At 42.9% G+C, this 24,885-nt stretch overlaps 1 long non-coding RNA gene across 9 annotated transcripts in view; it reads left to right on the top strand.

The window, feature by feature from the left end:
- LOC129619652 (uncharacterized) overlaps positions 1 to 24,885 on the top strand; it is a 144,026-nt gene that overhangs the window by 18,172 nt on the left and 100,969 nt on the right. For 7 of the 9 annotated variants that reach the window (XR_008698011.1, XR_008698013.1, XR_008698014.1 and 4 more), the window contains exon 2: positions 8,490 to 8,631. This is a non-coding gene — a long non-coding RNA (uncharacterized LOC129619652). Of the gene's footprint in view, positions 1 to 8,192; positions 8,394 to 8,489; positions 8,632 to 24,885 lie in introns of all 9 variants that reach the window. The other 2 variants (XR_008698010.1, XR_008698007.1) reach the window with 2 other exon arrangements.

The raw sequence follows: 24,885 nt of genomic DNA on the forward strand, positions 1-24,885 counted from the left end.
TGCCTGGAAAATCCCATGGCTGGAGGAGCCTGGTGGGATGCAGTCTATGGGGTCATGAAGAGTTGGACACGACTGAGCGACTTCACTTTTACTTTTCCCTTTCATGCATTGGAGAAGGAAATGGCAACCCACTCCAGTGTTCTTGCCTGGAGAATCCCAGGGACGGGGGAGCCTGGTGGGCTGCCGTCTATGGGGTTGCACAGAGTCGGATAGGACTGAAACGACTTAGCAGCAGCAGCAACAATATAGCTCAAAGACCCGGAAAGGCTGAAATAACCCTGAAGGTGCTTTAGACAGGACATCCAGTATCTTTTTGTGCTGCTGCTGTGTGTGCCTAGGTATGTCCAACTCTTGCAACCCCATACACTGACAGTCCCATAGACTGCCTGACAGATTCCTCTGTCCATGGAATTCTCCAGGCAAGAATACTGGAGTGGGTTGCCATTTCCTTCTCCAGGAAATCTTCCTGACCCAGGAATCAAACCCGGGTCTCCTGCATTGCAGACAGACTCTTTACCAACTGAGCAATGAGGGAAGCCCCTTTTTTGTCTCCCTGCGCTAATCGACACTACTCCCTCCATGCCCTTGTCTTCCAAGTGTATATTAGAATGTGAAAGTTTCAGGGTAGAAGTTTGACATGGCTGAAATGATCTACATTGTAAAGGAAAGAGGCACTTGAAATTAGGGGTGAGAGTAGGACTTTAGTAGTCAGAACAATGCCCTCCCCCCAAAGTGGTCCATGTCCTAATCTCCAGAACCTCTGACTGTGTTAGATTATGTGGCAAAAGAGAATTAAGAAAGCAGAAGGAGTTAAGTTTGCTAATCAGATGATCTTAAAATAGGAAGATGATTTGGATTATCAGGGTGGGTCCAAGGGTCCTTAACTATGGAAGAGGAAGCCAGAAGAGGAACTCAGAGTGATGACATGTAAGAACTCCACCCATTGTTGATGGAAAGGAACCAAAAGCCAAGAAATGTGGGTGGCTGGAAAAGGCAAGGAAATGGATTTGCCTCAAGAGAATCCTTTAGAAAGTGATGAAGCGCTGCTGGCTTCGTTAGATTTTAGACCAGTGAGACCCAGTTCAGACATCTAAATTACAGAACCATTGACAATAAATTTGTGGTGTTTTAAGCCACTGACACTCCTTCAGTTCAGTTCAGTCACTCAGTCGTGTCTGACTCTTTGCAGCCCTATGAACTGCAGCACACCAGGCTTCCCTGTCCATCACCAAATCCCGGAGCTTGCTCAAACTCATGTCCATCGAGTCCATCGAGTCCATGATGCCATCCAACCATCTCATCCTCTGTCGTCCTTTAGGACTGATTTCCTTTAGGATTGGCCTGTTGGATCTCCTTGCAGTCCAAGGGGCTCTCAAGAGTCTTTTCCAACACCACAGTTCAAAAGCATCAATTCTTCTGTGCTCAGCTTTCTTTTAGTCCAGCTCTCACATCCATACATGTTCAGTTCAGTCGCTCAGTCATGTCCGACTTTGCGACCTCATGAATTGCAGCATGCCAGGCCTCCCTGTCTATCACCAACTCCCGGAGTTTACCCAAATTCATGTCCATTGAGTTGGTGATACCATCCGACCATCTCATCCTCTGTTGTCCCCTTCTCCTCCTGCCCTCGATCCCTCCCAGCATCAGGGTCTTTTCAAATGAGTCAGCTCTTCGCGTCAAGGGGCCAAAGTGTTGGAGTTTCAGCTTCAACATCAGTTCTTCCAATGAACACCCAGGACTGATCTCCTTTAGGATGGACTGGTTGGATCTCCTTGCAGTCCAAGGGACTCTCAAGAGTCTTCTCCAGCACCACAGTTCAAAAGCATCAATTCTTCGGCCCTCAGCTTTCTTTATAGTCCAACTCTCACATCCATACATGACCACTGGAAAAACCATAGCCTTGACTGCTGCTAAGTCACTTCAGTTGTGTCTGACTCTGTGCGACCCCATAGATGGCAGCCCACCAGGCTCCCCCGTCCCTGGGATTCTCCAGGCAAGAACACTGGAGTGGGTTGCCATTTCCTTCTCCAGTGCATGAAAGTGAAAAGTCAAAGTGAAGTTGCTCAGTCGTGTCCGACTCTTCGAGACCCCCTGGACTGCAGCCTACCAGGCTCCTCCATCCATGGGATTTTCCAGGCAAGAGTACTGGAGTGGGGTGCCATCACCTTCTCCTAGACGGACCTTTGTTGACAAAGTAATGTCTCTGCTTTTTAATATGTTGTCTAGGTTGGTCATAACTTTCCTTCCAAGGAGTAAGCATCTTTTAATTTCCTGGCTGCAGTCACCATCTGCAGTGATTTTGGAGCCCAGAAAAATAAAGTCAGCCACTGTTTTCCCCATCTATTTGCCATGAAGTGATGGGACCGGGTGCCATGATCTTAGTTTTCTGAATGTTGACCTTTAAGCCAACTTTTTCACTCTCCTCTTTCACCTTCATCAAGAGGCTCTTTAGTTCTTCACTTTCTGCCATAAGGGTGGTGTCACCTGCGTATCTGAGGTTATCGATGTTTCTCCCGGCAATCTTGATTCCAGCTTGTGTTTCATTCAGCCCAGCATTTTGCATGATGTACTCTGCATATAAGTTAAATAAGCAGGGTGATAATATACAGCCTTGACGTACTCCTTTCCCAATTTGGAACCTGTCTGTTACTCCATGCCTGGTTCTAACCGTTGCTTCTTGACCTGCATACAGATTTCTCAGGAGACAGGTCAGGTGGTTGTGGTCTGGTATTCCCATCTCTTCAAAAATTTTCCGGTTTGTTGTGATCTCCACATCAAAGGCTTTGGCATAATCAATAAAGCAAAGTAGATGTTTTTCTGGAACTCTCTTGGTTTTTTGATGATCCAATGGATGTTGGCAATTTGATCTCTGGTTCCTTTGCCTTTTCTAAATCCAGCTTGAACATCTGGAAGTTCACGGTTCACATACTGTTGAAACCTGGCTTGGAGAATTTTGAGCATTACTTGACTACTTTGTGAGATGAGTGCAATTGTGCTTGCTCTATTACTAATTTATCAGGATTTCAGTGATTACAATGGACCCACATGGGTAAGCCAGGAAAATTGCTTCATCTCAAAATCCTTAATCATATCTGCAGAGTCCCTTTTGCCATATTCACAGATTCCAGGGATGTGGAAATCTTTGTGAAACCATTATTCTGCCTATCATAAAACTTCTGATTCCATCCATCTTAATGTTTTTTTTCTTACATTTGTATGCTCTTGCATTTACATAATATCTTTTTTTTTTTTTTCATTAAGAGGATCACTTGCTACCGTAAGGTGGAGCTTGTGGTGATGGTTGTTTAGTCCCTAAGTCATGTCCAATCTTTCGATCCCATGGACCGTAGCCTTCCCAGCTCCTCTGTCCATGGGATTCTCCAGGCAAGAGTCCTGGAGTGGGTTGCTGTTTCCTTCTCCAAGGTGGAGGTAGTTGTATCTTAAATTTTTTTTTTTTAATTTTAATGTAATTTTTAAAGGTATTTTCCATTTATAGTTACTGTAAGATATTGGCTCTATTCCCCATGTTACGCAATATATCCTTGAGCCCATTTTATACACAGTAGTTTGTGCCTCCCTCCCCTCCCCCATATTGCCCTTCCCTCCTCCCCCCACTGGTAACCACTAGTTTGTTTCTAAGTCTGTAACTGCCTCTTTTTTGTTTATAATGTCTTGAGAGAATTCCTTAGTCTTTCAGCTCACTAATTTGATCTTTTGTTATGTTTATTCTGTTACATAATTGGGTTTAAATCTCAATAACCATGTTTTTAATTTCCAAGAACTCTAGTTTGTGTGTGGTTTATGTGAACACAACCCCTTGTATTTCTCCGAAAATACAAATTATACTTACGTTAGTATTTTATTTTCTATATTAACTGTTTGGGAGCTAATCCTTCTTTTAGTTGGAGTTTATGCTTTCTCTGCTGTAGGTTTTTCTCATCTGTTTGAGGACTCATTTCCAGATCATACTTTTAGATGATTAGATAACATAGCAGTTAAATGTTCTGGGTGGGTTTTTCCCCTCTAAGCCAGACTTTTCATTTCTCTTGTTAGAATACAAGTTCTGCTTTCAAGAGAGCTGGTTGTTGTAAGAAGGGTAGGAGAGAGACTGCAGGCTGGGAAACTGTCCTAGGCTGTGCAGTGGAACACGGGGATTAAGGCTGGGCTCTAATACCAGACCATCTGGGTCAGATCCTGGCTCTGCCCATGTCCAGCTGTGTGACTTTGGAAAATCTACCCAAGCTGCTCTGTGCCTCAGTTTCCCTCTTTCTAAATACTGTGCAAAGAGTGGTACCTTCCTCTTAGAGTTGTTGTGAGGATTGAATGTCAGTGCACATAAAGCTCTTAAAATAGTTCCTGATGTGTAATAAGATTTCAGTGCATGTTAGCTATTGTTTTGTAGTAGTGTTTCACTTGCAGACACGTGTACTAATGGTTTTATGTTTGAGCAGATGCTGGAGTCAACTGCTTCCAGCCTTCTTCTGCCAACCATCTACACAGGCTGCTGTACCCTTAGTTCACACTACTGCTGAGGTTATTCTTGAGAGGATTCTCCAGAGAAAATCTCCCCCCTCTGATTTCCTTCCATTTCCACTCTCCAATTAACAGTTTGACTCCATAACACAGGAGAGCTCTTAGAAAAAAAAGTGGACTGAGGGTTGTCTTTTCACCTTGTTTAATTTCCTTTGCTCTGCAAAAGTTTTTAACTTTAATTAGGCCCCACATGTTTATTTTTGTTTTTATTTCCATTGCAAGAGGGAGGGGACATGTGTATAGTTACAGCTGATGCGTGTTGATGTATGCACAATATTATAAAGATATTATAAATATTTTAAAAATTTAAAAATAATTTTAAAATATTAATAATTTTAAAATATAATTTTTTACAATATTATAAAAAATAATTTTTTCAATTAAAAAATTTTTTTAAAGTGAGCTGAATCTACATTTTAAAGCCTCTCCTTCATTCTCGATCCCACTAAAAAGACAGTATGTATTTAAAAAAAGAAAATACATAACAACTCTGGAAATCCAACAGGACCCCACCAGCAGGCCAGGGCAGCAAGGATTTCTAGGACACGTAAGACAGAGGCAAACGGATCAGTCATGAGACCACAGAGCTGAGCGACTGGTAGAGAGGCGAAAGACAGCCCTCCGAGAAGGGAATTTCCCCAGAAATGCAGAATAATCTGTACCAGAGGCGGTGAGAACTGGCAGGATGAGCAGCCTGTGGACAGTTGACTGCAGACCTGGCCCAGGATCAACCATTCAACTTCTGCTCTTGGCTGAAAGCATCGGTGCTGACTCAGGAGACTCAGAAACCTCAAGTTACGAATGGCTATGTTGGGGCAGGCGGGGGGGTGTGGAGAGTCCCTGACATAACATTGTCACTGGACAAATAAAAGTATTTAGTAAATGATATTTTCATCAGTGCCACTCTGATTTGTTAATTTTAACCTTATAATATGCTTAATAGTTTGTGGAGTTAGTCTCCCCCTGCTCATTTTTAAAACTTTCTTAGAGACCTTTGCTCTTTGTCTTTTCCATACCTTTCCTTAAGTGTTTCCGTATTCCCCCCCCAATTTTAAAAATACTGCATAAAGTCAATTCCAACTTAGTTTTGTGAATGAAAAAGAGAAGACAAAATTGCCTCTGGAAACATTTTAAAAAATCAAATGTTGTAAGAGTTTGGATTTTTTCCAGGAAAATGGAGAGTGCAAAAGTCATACTGCAGTGAAAGATGACCTCTGACATCATTTACATTGAGTTAGGTTAATATGCAGGACATTTATCCTTCTCAAATAAGGTTAAATCCTGACATGCCTTCTGAAGTTTGAGTCCAGGTGGTCACTTTCCATTCAGGTTCAAGTTAAGGTTGTCTAGAGGACTCCCAGCCAGAGGTTTCCGCTCTCTTTGGTTAAATCAAGGCGGTATCTGAGTTCAGAGGAATCTTCTAGGTCCCAGAACTGTCTAGGCTTGCCCTTGTTAGTACAACCCTAGCTTGTATCAGATGCTGATGCTGCTGCTGCTAAGTCGCTTCAGTCATGTCCGACTCTGTGCGACCCCATAGACGGCAGCCCACTAGGCTCCCCCGTCCCTGGGATTCTCCAGGCAAGAACACTGGAGTGGGTTGCCAGTTCCTTCTCCAGTATCAGATGCAGTTTCTATTAAATTTACCAATGTCCCTGTAATCACTTTGAGAGGAATCCAGGGAAGAATTTTAATGGGGCCAGGTGTCAGTGTGTGTAAGAGAGAGACAGGAAGAGAGAATGAGATCAGGCTCTTGAAGGGTTGTAACATATGTACTTGTTTCTAGGGAGATACATTATTAAAGCTCCCTTTCTTTGTTCAGGGGGAAAAAAGACATTTTAATGGCCCATTTCATTATATTGATGTAAGATAAACAGGCATCGATTTTTGTGAAGGAGAGGCATGAGCAGAAGATCATCCCCCTTTAGGCTTGTAAGAGATGGGACTTTTGCTCTGAAGGCAGAGAGCTTCCGGCTGCCTGCTGTTCAAAACTATTAGGCTTGAAGGTTCCCAAGGAGAAAGAAGGTGGTCAAATTGGCACAGAGGCCAAGGAGCCCTTTGAGAGTGGTGAGACAGAGACCCTGATGCTTAGTCTCAACATTGCCACCGTGTGTCTGATTCATTGCCTTCTCCAGGGGGATCTTCCTGACCCAGGGATGAACCTGCGTCTCCTGCCCTTGCAGGCAGATTTTCTTGACCATCTGAGCCACCAAGGAAGCCCATGTATCTGATTCCTGGTGCTCAAGTCTGAGCTCCATTGGCAGTAAGAACTGCGCAGACTCTGAGGAAGCCTTCTGGAGGAGAGAAGGCTGGAGCTGGTGCCAGGCAGTCTGTCCAGAGCCTGGGTTCACGTGGGAACCACTGCCATCCTGTCACATCTTGTGTGTAATGCCCTAAGCGTCTTGAATGAGGCCAGTCATACTTCATGAGTTTTGCCACAACTGGACTCCACTGCAGGGCTTCCCAGGTGGCGCTGGTGGTAAAGAGCCCGCCTGCCAATGCAGGAGACGTAAGAGACGTGGGTTCCATCCCTGGGTCAGGAAGATCCCCTGGAGGAGGGCACAGCAACCCACTCCAGTATTCTTGCCAGGAGAATCCCATGGACAGAGGAGGCTGGCGGGCTACAGTCTATGTGGTCATCCAGAGTCAGGCACGACTGAACTTAGCACGTGGGGATGCACACTCCATTGCTGTCACTCAAGATCTGTAAGCGAAGAGCCCTGTTCTGCTGTGATGTGGCTCAACCACAGCTGAACAGAGAGTCAGGTGACTGCCCCTTCCTTCCCCGCCTCCCCTCCCTTGCCTGGCCTACAGAACCACCCTCAGAGCAGCAGTGGGGTGGGGGTGGGGGTGGGGGTGGCGATTCAGGTAGTGCTGGATCTGAACTTATCCAATGTTGGGTTCCCTCTTTAAGAATAAAAGAATATAAGGACTTCCCTGGCAGCCTAGTGGTTAAGACTCTGCACTTCCACTGCAGGGGGCGCGGATTTGATCCCTGATCGGGGAACTAAGATCCCACACACTGCATCACATGGCCAAAAATATAAACAAAATAATACAGTAGGTCCTTGTTAATTATTTTATACATAGCAATGTATATATCGGAGAAGGCGATGGCACCCCACTCCAGTACTCTTGCCTGGAAAATCCCATGGACGGAGGAGCCTGGTAGGCTGCAGTCCAGGGGGTCTCGAAGAGTTGGACACAACTGAGCGACTTCACTTTCACTTTTCACTTTCGTGCATTGGAGAAGGAAATGGCAACCCACTCCAGTGTTCTTGCCTGGAGAATCCCAGGGACTGGGGAACGTGGTGGGCTGCCGTCTATGGGGTTGCACAGAGTCGGACACAACTAAAGCGACTTAGCAGCAGCAGCAGCAGTGTATATATGTTAACACCAAACTCCTACTAACATAACATTGTAAATTGATACCTTGATTTACAATTTAAAAATTAAAAAAGAACACAAAATTCCAAATACAAAATTGCTAGTGTCTTAGGACCATGGAAAGGGCCTGTGGAGGTGAGGGGCCCTGAAGCTTCACCTTGGTAAATGTCAGGCAAGTGGGCCCTTGAGGGGCCTTCCCTCCTGTGGTGGAGGCTTGGCCTGGGCAGAAACTGTTGCCTCTGGTAGTTTAAAGAGATGTTTTCTTTTTTCCTTAGTGAAAGTGACTAGAAGCACAGATCCCTGGAACTCAGTAACGAGGAGGAAAAATGGGCCTTCATGTCCCAAGGAGTGTGAGACGTACTCACTCATTCATACTGTTCTGAATATGAGAAGTTTCCTGTGCCCTAAGCTGGGAAAGCAGGATATACCACAGCTCTCCATGATATCCTCCACCTCAGCCCTCAGAGGTTAATGAGGTACAGCGAGGCCCCTACGTATGAACCTTCAAGTTGTGAACTTTCAAAGATGCGAATATGCTACTACCCAGACCTCACTGGATCATTTTTCCATAGGGTAGATACAATTGAATCCAGTAAGGAACCAGAACCTGTGCCATCAACGTCGGGCGTGAGTGAAATTGCAGCTTGCCTTCCGTCTCCTGTTGCTGACAGTCTCAGCTCTCCCACCTCCCACCTCCCCTTCCTCCTCCGGTCAGTAAGTCTTCTTTCCCGTTCACCTGATGCCAGCCCCTGGATACCAGCTGTTGTACTGTACTACTATACTTTTCAAGCTACTGTTCTGTAAGATTGAAATTTATTTTTTGTGTTCGTTTATGCATTATTTGTGTGCAGAGTATTATAAACCTATTACAATACAGTACCGTATAGCTGGGGCTTCCCAGGTGGCGCTAGTGGTAAAGAACTTGCCTGCCGATGAAGGCGTCGGGAAGATCCCCTAGAGATCTTCCCGGCAACCCACTCCAGTATTCTCACCTGGAGAATCCCATGGACATAGGAGCCTGGTGAGCTACAGTCCATAGGGTCTCATGGAGGCGGACACGGCTGAAGTGACTTAGCACACACACGTGCATTATATAGCTGATTGTGCTAGTTGCGTACCTGTGCTAACTTTGTTGGACTTAACGGACTAGTTGGACTTACAAACACATTCTCAGAATGGAACTTGTTCATATGTAGGAGACTTACTGTATTTCATGAATAATGGAAATCAGTTGCTACCCTTTCTGCTATGTTAAGGCTGCTCCTGTTGCCTTTGTGCTGGTGATGTGACATTTTCCACTAAGTGCATGGGAGTCCTCCCCATCTGCTGTGCCCCTCTTTCTTCTTGTTTCCCCATTTTCCAGTGAATGTATCTAATGGCGACTCTATTGTCCATCCAAGGCTCTGGAAAAGTTGAAACTATCTTGCAAAAGCTCCACTTTCTCCTTCCTCTTTACCTCCCATAGCCCAGGAGTTATTAATCCCCCACTAAATTTATCTGCTAATGTCTTTTTTCTTTTAAAAATGGTTTTCTTTTCTATTGGAGTATTAGCGGGTTTACAGTGTTGTGTTAGTTTCAGATGTACAGCAGTGTGATTCAGTTATACATATACATGCATTTGTTCTTTTTCAAGTTCTTTCCCCATATAGGTTATTAGAGAATATTGAGCAGACTTCCCTGTGCTAAACAATGGGTCCTTGTTGGTTATCTATTTTAAATACAGTAGTGTGTATACCTCCTTGTAATCCAGCGTCACTGTTAGACTCCAGAATATTTCAGTTCAGTTCAGTTCAGTTGCTCAGTCGTGTCCGAGTCTTTGCAACCCCATGAATCACAGCATGCCAGGCCTCCCTGTCCATCACTATCTCCCGGAGTTCACTCAAACTCACGTCCATCGAGTCAGTGATGCCATCCAGCCATCTCATCCTCTGTTGTCCCCTTTTCCTCCTGTCCCCAATCCCTCCCAGCATCACAGTCTTTTCCAATGAGTCAACTCTTCACATGAGGTGGCCAAAGTACTGGAGTTTCAGCTTTAGCATCATTCCTTCCAAAGAACACCCAGGACTGATCTCCTTTAGGATGGACTGGTTGGATCTCCTTGCAGTCCAAAGGACTCTCAAGAGTCTTCTCCAACACCACAGTTCAAAAGCATCAATTCTTCGGCCCTCAGCTTTCATCACAGTCCAACTCTCACATCCATACATGACTACTGGAAAAACCATAGCCTTGACTAGATGGACCTTTGTTGGCAAAGTAATATCTCTGCTTTTGAATATGCTATCTAGGTTGGTCATAACTTTCCTTCCAAGGAGTAAGTGTCTTTTAATTTTATGGCTGCAATCACCATCTGCAGTGTTATTTCAGTGGCCTCAAGCTTTTCCTTCGTGTCTTCCCCTCCTCACCGAGGCAGCCAGAGGAGGCCTTTGAAGAGCACACATGTGATTGTGTCCATGTCTACATGGAAACATTTGCTGCTTCAGCCTGTCATCTCCCACCCTTCTCCTGGCCCCGTTCCAGCCATGGGGAGCTACCTGCTGCTTCCTGAACATGCTCTCATTTTCATGCCTCCTTACCGTTTCCCTAGACTGGGATGCATTTTCCATCCTTCTACCAGACGAATTTCTACTCATTTCAAGGCCCAAATGGAATTTTAACTATTATATGATGTTTTTCCAAATCCCCTCTAATTTCAATGAATCAGTCCCACTTTTGTGCTCCCCTAATACTTTAGCAAATGGTTCTGTTTCCTCAGTGTGAGCATTTCTGTTGTTCTGGTTTCTGTAATTTTGTCATGTATCTACCTGTTCCCACCATAGGCTGTGAGCATGACTGTGTTCTTTCATATTTATCCTCATCCTCAAACCTGGGGTCTGGCCCGTTGGAGGCCTCTGGGAATATAGCCACTACTCTTGGCAGAGTTTCACTTTTATTTCGTATATCCTCATAGCCCGCAGGAAAAAAGTCCGAGTTGCAAATGGAATTCCAAGACCACTTCTTTTCTTTTTCTTCTTGCATGTACTCTCCAGGCAAATACCATTAATCGTTTCTTAATTCATTGCTTCCCTTTCTGCTACTCAATTCTGTATTCTGTTTTTATTCTTTTTCTAAAACTCTTGCCTCTTATTCTAATACTTAGCTTCTAAGGCTCTTCTCAAATTTTGCTTTTAATAAGAAAAAAATTGCGTTCTGAATTATTAGCCTCCCTCTCATTCCATCCCATTTTGAATGGTCTTTAGGGCCAGAGAGGCATTGGTAATTTAAGTCCAGGGAAAGTAAGAAATGGTTTTTGACATAGCACGGAATCCACTTAGAGCTGACTTTAAGAACTAAATAAGAGGTAAGCTATTTTCTGAGTTTAAGTAATTTTTAAGTGGCTCATGAAAATAGAAGAGTCTTGGCAGGGAAACCAGATGACTTCAAGTGAGTGGATAATGGGTGAGAGAGTGTTTGTCGTGTGGGATGGTTGTCATATGAGATTATAATTCAGCTACAGTTACTAGTGATTGAAGAATATCTCTGTGGTGAAATATGGGTTGATCGCTTCAGTTCATTTTTCAATGGAGAAATGTCTGAATTTAAACGGACCCCCAGGGGGCTGTAGGAAGATGTGTCTTCAATAGTGTTTAGTTTTGAATGGGGAAAACTAACCAGGTCCTGTGTGGCCAACAGAATTATTTTCTTGAAGCCTGGTTTAAGTCTTCATTTCTCTCCTTATGTACCCATTGAATGTGGTGCTAATGCAGTGCTGACTGGGACTCAAAGCAATCAAAAAGGAACAGGGAAAGGAAGTGTTCTGATCAAATCTGTCAGTCAATTCTGCTTTGTTTAGATGTTGTCGTTATACACAATTTTAATGGTCAAGTGCATCCTTTCTTAGTTTTTTATCTTAGGAATACATGGGTGGTACAGAAATGAAAACCTGAAAGCATTCAAAATCTTTTTCTCTCTTAATTGCTTACAGGAAGTAAACATTCTGGAATTGGCAATTTTTTAATTTAACCCACACAATCCAGCTTTAATTTTAACAAAACCCAAAAATATTTTTGATAGCCTATTATATGCAAATTATTATACTGTGTGGTGCTGACAAAAACACAAAGCTATAACAGGGATTTTGTGAGAGAAAAAAGAAAAAAATGAGAAAATGTATGTAAGGGCTGCTTGTAAACAATATGAGAATATTTACATGTCAGTTGTAATATTATTGGACAGAGTTCCAGTGTCCCAGAACTCATAATCTATGGAGGATATAGATTTCTAAAAACTCAATACTGAGAAGGCTGGAATGAGTATATAACCAGATTTTGCAGGAATTATGAAGAAGAACGAAGTTCATATATTTAGAAAACTTTGGAAAGGCTTCTTAGAGGTAACATGCAGACTATTTTATAGAAATCACAGTAAAAAGGTATGCTGATACTCTCACTGTGTTTTTTTATTTACTTGCTTTCATATCATTCCATCAATATCAGTTTTTAAAAGTACCCAATCAAGAGAAACAAAATTATTTTCTAGATTATGTTTCATAAAACTGCCAAGTTGATTCCTTTTGGAATGTTCCCTCCGCAAAGGGAAAATCAGAAGAATTTTAAGAGTGTGTATTTGTGTTCATTCTGAAAATATTTCTAGACAGTTATACAGATACACATGTGTATATTTGTTATATGTATATCATGTGTGTGTGTATGTGTATACATACATCTTTGTCAAAGCTGACTTCTCCACTAGAGAAGCATTTTCAGTTCAGTTCAGTCCCTCACTCGTGTCTGACTCCTTGCAACCCCATGAATCACAGCACGGCAGGCCTCCCTGTCCATCACCAACTCTAGGAGTTCACTCAAACTCATGTCCATCGAGTCGGTGATGCCATCCAGCCATCTCATCCTCTGTTGTCCCCTTCTCTTGCCCCAATCCCTCCCAGCATCAGGGTCTTTTCCAATGAGTCAACTCTTCTCATGAGGTGGCCAAAGTACTGGAGTTTCAGCTTCAGCATCATTCCTTCCAATGAACACCCAGGACTGATCTCCTTTAGGATGGACTGGTTGGATCTCCTTGCAGTCCCAGGGACTCTCAAGAGTCTTCTCCAACACCACAGTTCAAAAGCATCAATTCTCCGGCGCTCAGCCTTCTTCACAGTCCAACTCTCACATCCGTACATGACCGCAGGAAAAACCATAGCCTTGACTAGATGGACCTTTGTTGGCAAAGTAATGTCTCTGCTTTTGAATATGCTATCTAGGTTGGTCATAACTTTCCTTCCAAGGAGTAAGCGTCTTTTAATTTCACGGCTGCAATCACCATCTGCAGTGATTTTGGAGCCCCCCAAAATAAAGTCTGACACTGTTTCCACTGTTTCCCCATCTATTTCCCATGAAGTGATGGGACCGGATACCATGATCTTAGTTTTCTGAATGTTGAGCTTTAAGCCAGCTTTTTCACTCTCCTCTTTCACTTTCATCAAGAGGCTTTTTAGTTCTTCTTCACTTTCTGCCATAAGGGTGGTGTCATCTGCATATCTGAGGTTATTGATATTTCTCCCAGCAATCTTGATTCCAGCTTGTGCTTCCTCCAGCCCAGCGTTTCTCATGATGTACTCTGCATATAAGTTAAATAAACAGGGTGACAATATACAGCCTTGACGTACTCCTTTTCCTATTTGGAACCAGTCTGTTGTTCCATGTCCAGTTCTAACTATTGCTTCCTGACCTGCATACAGGTTTCTCAAGAGGCAGGTCAGGTGGTCTGGTATTCCCATCTCTTTCAGAATTTTCCACAGTTTATTGTGATCCATACAGTCAAAGGCTTTGGCATAGTCAATAAAGCAGAAATAGATGTTTTTCTGGACTCTCTTGCTTTTTCGATGATCCAGCAGATGTTGGCAGTTTGATCTCTGGTTCCTCTGCCTTTTCTAAAACCAGCTTAAACATCTCGAAGTTCACGGTTCACATATTGCTGAAGCCTGGCTTGGAGAATTTTGAGCATTACTTTACTAGCATGTGAGATGAGTGCAATTGTGTGGTAGTTTGAGCATTCTTTGGCATTGCCTTTCTTTGGGATTGGAATGAAAACTGACCTTTTCCCGTCCTGTGGCCACTGCTGAGTTTTCCAAATTTGCTGGCATATTGAGTGCAGCACTTTCACAGCATCATCTTTCAGGATTTGAAATAGCTCAACTGGAATTCCATCACCTCCACTAGCTTTGTTTGTAGTGATGCTTTCTAAGGCCCACTTGACTTCACATTCCAGGATGTCTGGCTCTAGGTGAGTGATCACACCATTGTGATTATCTTGGTCATGAAGATCCTTTTTGTACAGTTCTGTGTATTCTTGCCACCTCTTCTTAATATCTTCTGCTTCTGTTAGGTCCATACCATTTCTGTCCTTTATCGAGCCCATCTTTGCATGAAATTTTAACCAATATGAAAAGTAAATCTCTTTTTAAAATTGAAATATAGTTGGTTTATGTTAGTTCAATGTGTACAGCACAGTGATTGAAAATGTTTATAGATTATACATCATTTAAGGTCATTACAAAATGATGGCTATATTTCCTTGTGCTGTACAGTAGATCCTTGTTACTTTTTCATTTTATACATAGTAGTTTGTATCTCTTAATCCCCTGCCCCTCTTCTTACCCTATCCCCACTGTGACCACAGTTTGTTCTCTATATCTGTGAGTCTGTTGCTGTTCTGTTAAATACATTTGTTTGGGTTACTTTTTAGATTTCACATGTAAGTGATAACGTTGAGTATTTGTCTTTCACTTAAATGTTGCCTGCTTCTCTGGTTTACCAAAGGCTGAGAAGATAGAAACATCTGCCTATCATAGCTAGTGTTCATTAAGTGTTTATTATTTCTAACCTTTTTCCAGGTAATTTATCAAGTTCTCATTAGCAGCTTATGAAGTAGATATTGTGATTATCATTCCCTTTTGGTAAAGTGACTGAGTTTGGATTTGAACCCAAGATAAATGGTCCAGGGCCTGTGTTCCCCATCACAATGCTGTATTTCCTCTCTGCACGTGGTGATTATACTTAGAGCTCTCTTCTTCCTAGTGCTTACATCATTCTCTGGATGTTACTTAAGTCACTTGGGGAGAGTCACTTTTCTGTCTGGTTCATTTTTATACTATTTCAAAGGGAAGTAGATGTCAAAGTCAATTTCCATAAAGGGAATCAAGTTTTTGAGTATCATTATAAAGATCAGACGTGTTTACATAAGGAAAAGTATTTCTCAAGAAGTAATGCAGCAGTGGAGACATAGATATAGAGAACAGATTTCTGGACACAGGGTGGGAAGGAAGGGGTAGGACGAATGGAGAGAGTAGCATTGAAACGCAGATATTACCATGCTGTCTGATGCAGGTAGCTCAAATCCGGAGCTCTGTGACAATCTGGAGAGGTGGGATGGGGTGTGAGTTGGGCGGAAGGGAACATGTGTATACCTATGGTTGATTCATGTTGATGTTTGGCAGAAATCAGCAAATATTGTAAAGCAATTATCCTCCAATTAAAATAGATAAATTTTTTTTTAAGTAATGATAAAGTTTTGTTAAGGAGGAGTCTAAAGTTCATTGGAAAAGACTTTCATGCTGGGGAGGATTGAAGACAGGAGGAAAAGGGGGCAACAGAGGATGACATATGGTTGAATGGCATCATCGACTCAATGGACATGAATGTGAGCAAACTCAGGTAGATATTGAGTTTGAGCAAACTCAGGTAGATAGTTTTTGGGCTCCAGAATCACTGCAGATGGTGATTGCTGCCATGAAATTAAAAGATGCTTACTCCTTGGAAGGAAAGTTATGACCAACCTAGATAGCATATTCAAAAGCAGAGATATTACTTGGCCAACAAAGGTCCATCTAGTCAAGGCTATGGTTTTTCCAGTGGTCATGTATGGATGTGAGAGTTGTACTGGTGAAGAAGGCTGAGCACTGAAGAATTGATGCTTTTGAACTGTGGTGTTGGAGAAGACTCTTGGCAGTCCCTGGGACTGCAAGGAGATCCAACCAGTCCATTCTGAAGGAGATCAGCCCTGGGATTTCTTTGGAAGGAATGATGCTGAAGCTGAAACTCCAGTACTTTGGCCACCTCATCTGAAGAGTTGACTCACTGGAAAAGACTCTGATGCTGGGAGGGATTGGGGGCAGGAGGAGAAGGGGACGACAGAGGATGAGATGGCTGGATGGCATCACTGACTCAATGGATGTGATTCTGAGTGAACTCCAGGAGTTGGTGATAGACAGGGAGGCCTGGCGTGCTGCAATTCATGGGGTCGCAAAGAGTTGGACACGACTTAGCGACTGAACTGAACTGAACAGGTAGATAGTGAAGGACAGGGCAGCCTGGCGAGCTGCAGTGCATGGGGTCACAAAGAGTTGGACAGTTTAGTTTAGTCACTCAGTTGTGTCCGACTCTTTTCGACCTCATGGACTGCAGCACGCCAGGCCTTCCTGTCCATCACCAACTCCTGGAGCTTACTCAAACTCATGTCCATCCAGTCAGTGATGCCATCCAATCATCTCATCTTCTGTCGTCCCCTTCTCCTCCTGCCTTCAATCTTTCCCAGCATCAGGGTCTTTCCAAATGAGTCAATTCTTCACATCAGGTGGCCAAAGTATTGAAATTTCAGCTTCAGCATCAGTCCTTCAGGACTAATTTCCTTTAGGATTGACTGGTTTGATCTCCTTGCTGTCCAAGGGACTCTCAAGAGTCTTCTCCAAAACCACAGTTCAAAAGCATCAATTCTTCGGTGCTCAGCTTTCTTTATAGTCCAACTCTCACATCCATAAATGACTACTGGAGAAACCAAAGCTTTGACTAGATGGACCTTTGTTGGCCAAGTAATGTCTCTGCTTTTTAATATGCTGTTTAGGTTGGTGATAGCTTTTCTTCCAAGGAGCAAGCATCTTTTAATTTCATGGCTGCAGTCACTATCTGCAGTGATTTTGGAGTTCCCCAAAATAAAGTCTGTCACTGTTTCCATTGTTTCCCCATCTATTTGCCATTAAGTGATGGGACTGGATGCCATGATCTAAGTTTTCTGAATGTTGAGTTTTAAGCCAGCTCTTTCACTCTCCTCTTTCACTTTCATTAAGAGGCTTTTTAGTTCTTTTTTGCTCTCTACCATAAGGGTGGTGTTATCTGCATAAAATCTGAGGTTATTGATATTTCTTCTGGCAATCTTGATTCCAGCTTGTGCTTCATCCAGCCTTGCATTTCACATGATGTACTCTGCATATAAGTTAAATAAGCAGAGTGACAATATACAGCCTTGATGTACTTCTTTCCCTATTTGATATCAGTCTGTTGTTCCATGTCCAATTCTAACTGTTGTTTCATGACCTGCATACAGATTTCTCAGGCAGGTCAGGTGTTCTGGTATTTCCATCTCTTTAAGAATTTCCCATAGTTTGTTGTGATCCATACAATCAAAAGGCTTTGGCATAGTCAATAAAGCAGAAGTAGATTTTTTTTTTTGGAACTTTCTTGCTTTTTCAGTGTTGGGGCCACTGAGTGCAGCAGTGCCCTCATGGGACCTTTTGAAGGAGGTCGCCAACATCTTCATTACCTCCACCACAGTTTGACCTCAGGTCAAACAATAGGGAGGGAACACAGCCCTGCCCATCAACAGAAAATTGGATTAAAGATTTACTAAGCATGGCCCCGCCCATCAGAACAAGACCCAGTTTCCCCCTCAGTCACTCTCTCCCATCAGGAAGCTTCCATAAGCCTCTTATCCTTCTCCATCAGAGGGCAGACAGAATGAAAACCACAATCACAGAGGACTAACCAATCTGAGCACATGGACCACAGCCTTGTCTAACTCAATGAAACTATGAGCCATGCCATGTAAGGCCACCCAAGACGGACGGGGTCATGGTGGAGAGTTCTGACAAAATGTGGTCCACTGGAGAAGGGAATGGCAAACCACTCCAGTATTCTTGCCTTGAGAGCCCCATGAACAGTACAAAAAGGCAAAAAGATAAGACACTGAAAGATGAACTTCTCAGGCTGGTAGATGCCCAATGTGCTACTGGAGATCAGTGGAGAATTAACTCCAGAAAGAATGAAGAGATGGAGCCAAAGAGTTGGACATGACTTAGCTATTGAACAATAGCAGCAGGTTCATTTGGGGCCAGCATACCATTACTTAGTTACTATCTTGAGAGGGTGGTATACTTTTTGTTTGTAGTACCCTATTGATTCTAGAATGTCTTCTTTGTCTTCAGTTGCTCACCTGATCCTTCCTGCCAGGTCCTAGTTTATACCCCATAAATACCCAAACATGGCTCTCTGCCCAGATTACCTACACATTTACAGTTCCCAGAATTTCATACCCATTGCCTAATATTTCCCTGGCATCTGCAGTGCCTGACTCAACTGGACCACTACCACACACTTCAACTGTAATTGCCACCATGTTCGTTCATTTATCTAACAGATTTTTACTGAGAACTCCAGTGGATTGAACAATTGTGCTCAGTTCTTCACCTCCTGTATCAGTATTGCACATCCACATGCTTGGTGTGGGCTGGGGCAGGCAGAGGGTACTGTACTTTCTGTGCTTGACTGTGGGCTTGGCCATATGACTTGCTTTAACTGATGGGATGTTGGTAGATGTGATATAAACAAAGGCTTGATACAGGCTTCTACTCCTGACTTTGTTAGGAGAAAAAAAGTGCTTTAGGTAATGTGACAGATGTCTGTTTGGTCTTTGTCCCCAGTTCCTGATACAGAGCTTCTAAATCCTTGGATTTTCCTGAGTAATAGAGGTGATAGAACATCTTTTACTGTTCATAGTAATTTCCTTTCCACCATTTTGAGTTTATGCTAATAAGTCAACTCAGTTGAGGGGTTCCTAGATATCTTTAGAATGGGGGCCGGTCACCAGACAGAACAAAGCAAGACATGATTAGGAAGTTGGAACTTTCAGCCCTACCCTGTGACTACCAGGGAGGAAAGAGGGGCTAGGGACTGCATTAATCTGTAAGGGTCAATGGTTTAATCAATAATGATTGCTTAATGAAACCTCTATAAAAACTTCTAAGTGATGAGGTTCAGAGTTCTTTAGAGTTGATGAATGGACTGAAATGTTGGAAATGTGTTATACCTGGAGAGGGCAAGGAAGTTCTTTTCTGCCCCTCATCAGTTCAGTTCAGTTCAGTCGCTCAGTCGTGTCCAACTCTTTGCAACCCCATGAATTGCAGTTCATGAGAAACACTGGACTGGAAGAAACACAAGCTGGAATCAAGATTGCTGGGAGAAATATCAATAACCTCAGATATGCAGATGCCACCACACTTATGGAAGAAAGTGAAGAGGAACTAAAAAGCCTCTTGATGAAAGTGAAAGTGGAGAGTGAAAAAGTTGGCTTAAAGCTCAACATTCAGAAAATGAAGATCATGGCATCCGGTCCCATCACTTCATGGGAAATAGATGGGGAAACAGTGCAAACAGTGTCAGACTTTATTTTTTGGGGCTCCAAAATCACTGCAGATGGTGACTGCAGCCATGAAATTAAAAGACGCTTACTCCTTGGAAGGAAAGTTATGACCAACCTAGATAGCATATTCAAAAGCAGAGACATTACTTTGCCAACAAAGGTCCGTCTAGTCAAGGCTATGGTTTTTCCTGCGGTCATGTATGGATGTGAAGAAGGCTGAGCACCGAAGAATTGATGCTTTTGAACTGTGGTGTTGGAGAAGACTCTTGAGAGTCCCTGGGACTGCAAGGAGATCCAACCAGTCCATTCTGAAGGAGATCAGCCCTGGGACTTCTTTGGAAGGAATGATGCTAAAGCTGAAACTCCAGTACTTTGGCCACCTCATGCAAAGAGTTGACTCACTGGAAAAGACTCTGATGCTGGGAGGGATTGGGGGCAGGAGAAGAAGGGGACGACAGAGGGATGAGATGGCTGGATGGCATTACTGACTTGATGGACATGAGTCTGAGTGAACTCCGGGAGTTTGTGATGGACAGGGAGGCCTGGCGTGCTGCGATTCATGGGGTCGCAAAGAGTCGGACACGACTGAGCAACTGAACTGAACTGAGGCCTCCCTGTCCATCACCAACTCCCGGAGTTCACTCAAACTAACGTCCATTGAGTCGGTGATGCCATCCAACCATCTTGTCCTCTGTCGTCCCCTTCTCCTCCTGCCCCCAATCCCTCCCAGCATCAGGGTCTTTTCCAATGAGTCAACTCTTCGCATGAGGTGGCCAAAGTACTGGAGCTTCAGCTTCAGCATTATTCCTTCCAAAGAACACCCAGGACCGATCTCCTCTAGAATGGACTGGTTGGATCTCCTTGCAGTCCCAGGGACTCTCAAGAGTCTTCTCCAACACCACAGTTCAAAAGCATCAATTCTTTGGTGCTCAGCTTTCTTCACAGTCCAACTCTCACATCCATACATGACCACTGGAAAAACCATAGCCTTGACTAGACGGACCTTTGTTGGCAAAGTAATGTCTCTGCTTTTGAATATGCTATCTAGGTTGGTCATAACTTCCTTCCAAGGAGTAAACATCTTTTAATTTCATGGCTGCAGTCACCATCTGCAGTGATTTTGGATCCCAAAAAAACAAAGTCTGACACTGTACCTCACCCTATAATCTATGCATCTCTTCCATTTGGTGCTTCTTGAGTTGTGTCCTTTATAATAAAAGTAAAGTGCTTCCCTAAGTTTTTGAGCCATTTTAGAAAACTAGCAAACCTGAGGCAGGAGTTGTGGGAATGTCCCATTTTATTGCCTGTTGGTCACTATTTACAAGTGGCCACTAGAGACTTGAGACTGATATTGGGACTATTTTGTGGGACTAAGCCCTTGACCTGTGGGGTCTGTGTTAACTCTGGGTAGTTCCTGTCAGAACTGACCTGTATTGTGGGATGCCTAGCTGGAGAGGGAGAACTGGTTGTTGATGTGGAAAAACCCCACACATTTGGTGTCAGAAGTGTGAATAAAAACAGTTCAGCATTAGTGTCTGATCCAAGGATGAGAAGCCTTCAGAGCGGACCTCGACCTAACCTGCAGCCTTAGAGCCAAACCCAGCCAAAATCAGCTGACACCCTGCCAGCTCACCTTCAGGAAGAAATAAACACTTGTCTTTGAAAGCTGCTGCTGCTGCTAAGTCACTTCAGTCGTGTCCGACTCTGTGAGACCCTGTAGATAGCAGCCCCCCAGGCTCCCCTATCCCTGGGATTCTCCAGGCAAGTACACTGGAGTGGGTTGCCATTTCCTTCTCCAATGCATTAACATGGATTGTTAGATAGCATAAACTAATTCATGAAGCAACCATGTGCCAAGTACCATTTTAATAAGTGGATGGCTTCTTATCTTAGAATTCTGGGTTTCACATGGTGAAAAATAAGTTATAAGCTGTTTTATTCTTTAAGAATAAGAATTTTACATATTGAACATATATAAAATTCTATATATGATTATAATAGGAGTTGTTGTTCTTGTTAATCCCCAGTTGTGTCCAATTCTTTGCGACTCCATGGACTGCAGCACGCCAGGCCACTCTGTCCCTCACCATCTCCCAAAATTTGCCCAAGTTCATGTCCATTGTATTGGTGATATCATCCAGCCATCTCATCCTCTGATGTCCTCTTCTCCTTCTGCCCTCAATCTTTCCCACCATCAGAGACTTTCCCAATGAGTCAGCTGTTCCCATCAGATGACCAAAATACTGGAGTTTCCACTTCAGCATCAGTCCTTCCAACGAGTATTCAGGGTTGATTTCCCTTAAGATTGACTGGTTTGATCTGCTTGCTGTCCATGGGACTCTCAGGAGTCTTCTCCAGCATCATAGTTTGAAGGCATCAATTCTTTGGCTCTCTGCCTTCTTTACAGTCCAGCTTTCACAACCATATGTGAACACTGGGAATACCATAGGACTGTGGTCCTGACAGTACAGACCTTTGTTGGCAGAGTAGCATCTCTGCTTTTCAGCACACTGTCTAGGTTTGTTGTAGCTTTCCTGCCAAGAAGCAAATGTCTTCTGATTTCATGCCTGCCGTCACCATCTGCAGTGATTTTAGAGCCCAAGAAGGGGAAATCTGTCACTACTTCTACTTTTCCCCTTCTATTTTCCATGAAGTAATGGGGCCAGATGCCATGATCTTACTTTTTTTAATGTTTAGTTTTAAACCAGCTCTTTCACTCTCCTCCTTCACCCTCATCAAGGGCTCTTTGGTTCCTCTTCACTTTCTGCCATTAGAGTGGTATCATCTGCTTATCTGCGGTTGTTGATGTTTCTCCCACCTATCTTGATTCCAGCTTGTAACTCATCCAGCCCAGCATTTCTCAAGATGTGCTCAGTGTATAGATTAAGCAAACATGGTGGAGTAGCTGTACAAATTGAGAGTTTGGTAGTACCAAGATGAAAAGGAAACAAGCCAGTTAACGACTTAGCCCAGGACCTCCTAAGGTTCCCCTCAGTTCCTATCAAGAACTGATACACAATGACAGACTCAGAAGAAACGAGTCCAGAGAACAACTTCTATGTGAGAGATACTCCTTTCTAGTAACTGGAATACATATATCTACTTTCCTAGATACCCTTTCCTGGTACCAGGGAAGTAAAACCATCACCAATTAGGATGGGAGCATATAGCAGTTAATTACAAAATATAATAGCTTTACCAAGATAGAAATTTATGTTTCTCTCACAGTAAAGAGGGGTCTGCCCTGGTGGCTCAGAGGTTAAAGCGTCTGCCTGCAATGTGGGAGACCTGGGTCCGGAAGATCCCCTGGAGAAGGAAATGGCACCCCACTCCAGTATTCTTGCCTGGAGAATCCATGGACCGAGGAGCCTGGTGGGCCACAGTCCACGGGGTTGCAAAGAGTCGGACATGCCTGAGCGACTTCACTTTCACTTTCACAGTAAAGAAATCTGAGGAGTATACAGTTCCATACTGGTATGGCCTATGGGATCATCAGGGACCTTCTCTTGTCTACCTGTTCCACTATTTCCAGTATGTAGTTCACAACTTCAAAATCATTTGAAATCCCAAGATACTAAAACTGTAGCCATTGCTTCCATACACCAAGGTGCACAAGAGAGGGGGGAAGGAAAGCAAGAGAGAAAGAAATCTTCACAGGATTTCACTTATATCACACTTATTAAAATTTATGACCATAATTGGTACGAGAGTCTTAAATTGTAATTTTTAAGTGCATGCATGCATTACTCTGAATTTTATCAGTATTTTGCTACTAAGCAGAAGAGAGGAAAATAAAAGCAGATAGCAATCTCTTTTCACCATCTCTCTCTCTAGTTGTCTATTTCACGTTTCAGTGCTTCTTAAATCAGATGTGTTGTGCTAACAATGATATGTGCATTTTTCCCCCCGAAAACCCATTATTAAATCAATAGAATGTCTTATTGATTTTCTTGAAAAATATGATAATGATACCAATTTTCTTGGTGAGAATAAAATCAGAGCACAGTGAGTTTTGTAGAATATGGAAAAGTCTTGTGAATTATTCCTGCCCCACAAAAGGGAATGATGTTTTCAGGATTGAAATATTTGGTCTGCCACATTCAGAGTGTCATTTTCATGAGAAGCTTTCAAAGTTTTGCCTTTGGGGCCTCCCTTTTCTGAAATCTTCTCATATTACCTCGGGTTATGTAAACGTTTGGTTTTGACCCTTGTTGCTCTGGCCCTGTTCGCTCACTGATTATTCCAGTCACCTTGGTTAAACTTATCTATTGCCAAAGTATTCCAGCCAGGATGGGTTAAGTCATCTAAAATGGGTGATTTTAACAGATGACTGCTTTCATTCATTAGGTGTTAATTCAAACTAGTTTACCAAGGTTCATCTCATTTCCTAGTTCTTGGTGACCTTTGTCTCTTTCAAGTACTTCTAATATGGGCCACATTCCTTAGCCCAAAGAGACACTGTGTATGTAATTTGGAAAAAAAAGTTCCAGTAATCCTTTAATTTCTGAAAATTAACAATTCACAGTCATAGCTTCAGGTATGAAGGAAAAAGATAAAGATGTACATTAAACTTTGTGATCTGTTTCATAGAATCACTTATGAAATAAGATGTGTTTCCTGTATGTCCCTGGAAGATTCAAATGCAAAAATTTGTCTGAATTTTTTCTCTATTTCTTAAAAGCAAATGCTTTATGTGCTAAATAAATATATTTTGCTATGTATTTGGCAAGCTTTAGATGAGAGTTTTTGAGACTCTAGTTACTTCAGGATGACTGCTTGTGCTAATGTGCTCAGTTGTGTCCAACTCTTTGCAGCCCCGTGGCTCCTCTGTCCATGGAATTTTCCAGGCAAGAGGCTGGAGTGGGTTGCCATTTCCTCCTCCAGGGGATCTTCTCTGTCCAGGGATTGAACCTGCATCTCCTGCGTCTGCTGCATTGGCAGGCAGAGTCTTTACCACTGTGCCCCCTGGGAAGCCTGAGGGGTTACTACTGCTATGAATAAAGGTCCTACATTTCTTTAAAAATAAGACATCATCAGTTTTAAGACAACCCTGATTTGTGCCAAATGAAAATGGAGGGGGGAACTGTGCATCTTAGAACCACTGAAATATAATTTACCAGAATTTTGAATGACAATTACTAGTGTAAAATACAAACTATAGATTGTAAAGCCTACCTATAGGTAAAACTAGAGGTTTAGATTCTGGATTTAAAGATATTAGAGTCTTTCAAATCTGAACAATAGGAAATAGATTTAGTTTGCACATAGCTCATGTGTATTAGAGGATTATTAAGGAAAATTCGCAGTCTTTATACTTAACAATTATTAGGGGTTTCAGGACTGTAATGGCAGAAAATGAAAGTAAACATTCTGAAAGACACTGAGTTAATAAGCATATATATCTCTTTACTAAGCTCTTCGAACCACTAAGGGAAATCCAGCTCTATCTGTTACAGTTCTTGAGCTTTCTAGGTTCACCCTTTAGTTTATCATAGAAAGAATGGATTTACCACCTAATCT

This window comes from Bubalus kerabau, chromosome 9, assembly GCF_029407905.1.
Source record: "Bubalus kerabau isolate K-KA32 ecotype Philippines breed swamp buffalo chromosome 9, PCC_UOA_SB_1v2, whole genome shotgun sequence".
Taxonomy (NCBI): domain Eukaryota; kingdom Metazoa; phylum Chordata; class Mammalia; order Artiodactyla; family Bovidae; genus Bubalus; species Bubalus kerabau.